A 4,211-nucleotide genomic window follows, 5' to 3' on the forward strand; every position below is an offset into this window, starting at 1 on the left:
TCTAAATATGAATTTAATCTAAACAAACGTTGATATTAAAATAAATATATAATAACAAATTCGTTACATTACAAAATGATGATGGTAGGGGCAGTCCATCTAAGAAATTCTCTTACCGCATGCCAAAGCTTTTGTCCAGGCCAATTCTGAACAAATTCAATCTGAGATGGGTCTGTAGACACTCCCTCTCTACTGAACATGTGTCCTAGGAAGCTCACTTGTTAACACTTCTTGGAAATCAGCATTAGGTTCTCTTTATTCAACACACCCAGAGCTGTCCTTAAGCCAACATAAGCATTACCAAAAGTCCTCCAATTTGCAATTATGTCATCCAAGTAGATGAGTATAATTTTCCAGGGTGGTACAGAGGGGAGAACATCACATTAGTCATCAAGATGTACTAGATACTTTACATAATCCAAATGGTAACAACAAATTGCCACAATCAATTTCCTGAATTAAAGGCTGTCTACTCTCTATTTACTTCATCCACTTGCATTTGCCAATGTTCAATCTTATGATCCAATGTCAAAGGCCATTTTCATCCAGATAGAACATCTAAAGTAAATAAATCCTTTGCATTGGATATACATCCTTTTTTTATGACTTCATTCAACTTCCAGTAGTTAGTGCAGAACATTGTGGATCTACCCATGGACAAATACTTAGTTCTATTAATCCTTGTTCTTTCATGGCTTCTAGCTCTTTGAAAGCCTCAGCTTGTTTTTCAAGTGATAGTCGTGATAGAAGTACTACCTGTAAATCTTCACACCTTAAAATGTTCTATCCAGATTTGACTTGAATTTTATGGTTCATTGTCCTAATGATGAAATCTTTTCTTTAGATGTAAATTTATTCCTAATAAGTCCTGGTATAAGTATTTTGCTTCTTGGCAGTAAAATAAATGCTATCCTTGTTATCACTGGAAGTTCATCATAATGTGTAATAATTATCATATAGTAAACAGGAACTTTATTTCATAGACTATGAAGCTATTTGGAGCTATCCTAACCTTGCATCCATGTGTCTACACATAATCAGTTCCCAATATGCACTCTTATTCAATATCAATTATCCATACATCATGAAGTGTAGAAAAGTTTCTTACAATAAGGGTAACTTTTAACTCTCCTACAGCTGGAACTTTATGCCCACTTGAACTGAATATTAGAAAGAACTATGTATTTTTTGTAAATTCACACAAGTTTTATCGGTTTTACATACTAAAATTTTTGTTTATTTTGTTTACAACCTTAACCTCAATTCTTGTAACTCATATGATGATGCCAGGTAAACCTGGTGAACCATTCTGAGCAAAATAAACAAAAGGTTTACTGTGTACAATCGATCAAAAGCTTATGTGAATTTATGTCTTCTTGCTCTTGGCACCAATCCATCTTATATCATCACTGCTGGAGGCAAGTTCCCATCTTTCATTACTAAATCAAACTGCAATGCTTTCAATCAATAAGCCTGTTGACTCGTAGACTGGTTTATTTAAATATATAACTTCTTATCTCCTTTGGAGCAGATGGATTATTCTCTGATGAACTCTGCTCCATAAGTCCAGCAATTTCCCGTTTTCTAGTGTCTGGTTAGCTTTATTGTCTTGTGTTTTATTTCCTCTTTTCTTTGTGAATAGTTGTCTTATACGTTTAGTTATTCTAGACTAGCATCAGGTGAAGTTGTATTTCAATACCACTTGATCTGATGATCAAGAACTTCTACATCATGCCTTTAATAAATTCATGACATATCACCATCTGGAGAGCTTTCTTTAATCATGTACACCTACCTTGCTTCAACCTAATTCTCATACTCTCCTCAGTTACGGCACTTATAAATTGGTCACGTGTCAACAAATCCGTCATTTCATGTGGAGCATCCAGGCAAGATAATTGGGCAAGCCTTTCCAAGTCTTCCAGAAGTTCAACTAAGGTTTATTCTTTCCTCTGTACTATGTTCTGGAACTTTGCTCGGAATACTTCCCTCTGTTGTGTCACTACAAGCCTGTTAGATACGGTAGCTTCCAGTGCTTGATAATTGTTATGGCTCTAAACTGATAGATTCCTTAATGCCATTAAAGTTAGTTCTTTTATATGAGCAGCAAGATTAATAGTTTGTTGCTCACTCTGGAAATGATTTCAACCTAAGCCTGGTGTGTCTTCCATGGTACCTTTCCATCATAATCCAATAGTTTCTTAATTGGGAGTTGCTACCGAATTGGCCAACTAAAGTCCGGAACTGGATTTGGTAGTGAAATGGTCCTGCCAAAACAGATAGCACGGCAGTAGTAATAATGGATGTAGACCAAATATTTTGTAGTAAATGCTGTTTTAGGTTGGATTTCTATAGCAGATGCAGAAAGAGATGTGCCTTGTTTATACATCTCATTTATCAATTCGTTTCCATTCTTCAAATTTTCATCTTCTTCGACCTTCTTTTAACTGTATCATCATTTCTATTAATGGTTCGATTTTGGTTCTACACCATATTGTCATATTAAAATTGAAGTTTTGTCAAAGTTCTACTTTATATTCATTAAAGTAATCCCATTTCTGACATCAATGTTGTAAAATTCTATCGTTTGGCGGTTTTGTCTTATTTGTATTATCGTGTAAAAATAATGCCAGGTCGAGTAAAAGCAGTAATAAATTAATTTATTTCTTCAATAATGTTTACTATCGGCTATGTGTCTTTGAAACAAATTTTAGGTCTAAATTTATAAAGAATTTTTGAAGAGAAATTATGAAACTAATAATATGCCCAATTCACGTATACAAAACTTACAGGATTTCCTTGCTAATCGATGGAGTAACTGATTAAACATGATAAATCATTTCAACTGAATCACTCACTCGTTACTTTGAATACTCATTAACTTTTCATTGACTCACTGCTTCACTGGCTCTCGTATTTATTATGTGCTCTTGTTTATGCACATTACCCTAAACTCCTACATTCTGAATATTCATGAACTTTCTAGATATTTCATCATCATCTTGATTAGCAGCTTCTTCTAGCAAACAATTAGATTATATTATTCAAAATATAGCTTACAACAATATCATAACTTTTAAGCTACGTCATCATACAAGCTTGTTTTCTACATATAGAACTATCTTATACAAATGATTAACTGCGACTTCTTTATATTAGGCTTAGGATATAGAATAATTTCCAGGAGTTCTGTTATAAAAACAAAAAGCAGATAATAACAAACAAGTTTCTAATACAAGAATTAATCTTAAACTAATTGCACAAACTGCAAAGAAAAAACTTACCTATTATTTCTTATGTTCTTCCAGTTTTCAAGTATCAAACCAATAGTAGTGCAAATAACCAGGTGATTTATTTCTTTCCTGACACAGTAGCACTAGCAATGGGTCACAGTCTTTAGGTGCAATATCTGGAAGTGGATTGTAGTGCAAACACTTTTATTCACACGATCTATATGTATCTGACTAAGGATGTATAATCTTGCCACTATTTATACTAGTCCTACCGGAATAGCAATAGTTTCACTAGTTTGATTTAACTAAGTATTTCTCTCTCTGTGGTCACCACACAGTATTTCGGAGCACAGCTGGGCTACAGAAAATCCTCGTCGCCTAATGAAACGCTTCTCTGAAACGGGTAGCGAACCTTTACCAACGTGGCCAGCAGATAAACTACTCCAGGGCCAAGTGATGTTGATACGATCACACGAAGTAACGTCAGTTTACTACCCCAGATTGTTGGACTGGTCTATTAGTTCATGTTAGGGGTGTTTGGTAGAGAATGAAAACAGTTCTCTTAATAACCACGCAGGCAGTGTTTAAAAAAAACTAACAATTAAGAATTATCTATGCAACGTTTGACAGCAGGAAACAAAAGATTTGTATTTTGTTGTTCCACAAAACACCACTCGGACCATGCTGAAAAGATACACGTTTAAAGCATTATTCGTACAATATAGTTAATATAAACGGTTCAATCACTAAGTGGTAAAAATGGTAGTTTGTTTTCAATCATACATATAAATTTCCACTTTCTCTAGCATAAAAAAGTTACTAATAATTTAAAAAAGAGGTAGAAACAGAAGTTCAATTTAAATTCTAACCATTTCATAACCTTATATACTTCACAACTCCTATATACTTCATACCACATTTTCTCCAAACCTATTAATGTCAATTTATACCAGTGAAAATACATTGCAGCATAGTAGC

General features: G+C 33.9%; 1 protein-coding gene across 2 annotated transcripts in view; it reads right to left on the reverse strand.

Moving 5' to 3' along the window:
• Positions 1-3,894, reverse strand: part of LOC111085710 — a 168,929-nt gene extending 165,035 nt beyond the window's left edge. For both annotated transcript variants that reach the window (XM_022385581.1, XM_022385580.1), the window contains exon 1: positions 3,285-3,894. The gene's annotated coding sequence lies outside the window, so the exon portion shown is untranslated. The remainder of the gene's footprint in view (positions 1-3,284) is intronic.
• Between the last annotated feature and the right edge of the window lie 317 nt (positions 3,895-4,211).

The sequence above is a fragment of the Limulus polyphemus genome, unplaced genomic scaffold (genome assembly GCF_000517525.1).
Source record: "Limulus polyphemus unplaced genomic scaffold, Limulus_polyphemus-2.1.2 Scaffold568, whole genome shotgun sequence".
Classification (NCBI taxonomy): Eukaryota; Metazoa; Arthropoda; class Merostomata; order Xiphosura; family Limulidae; genus Limulus; species Limulus polyphemus.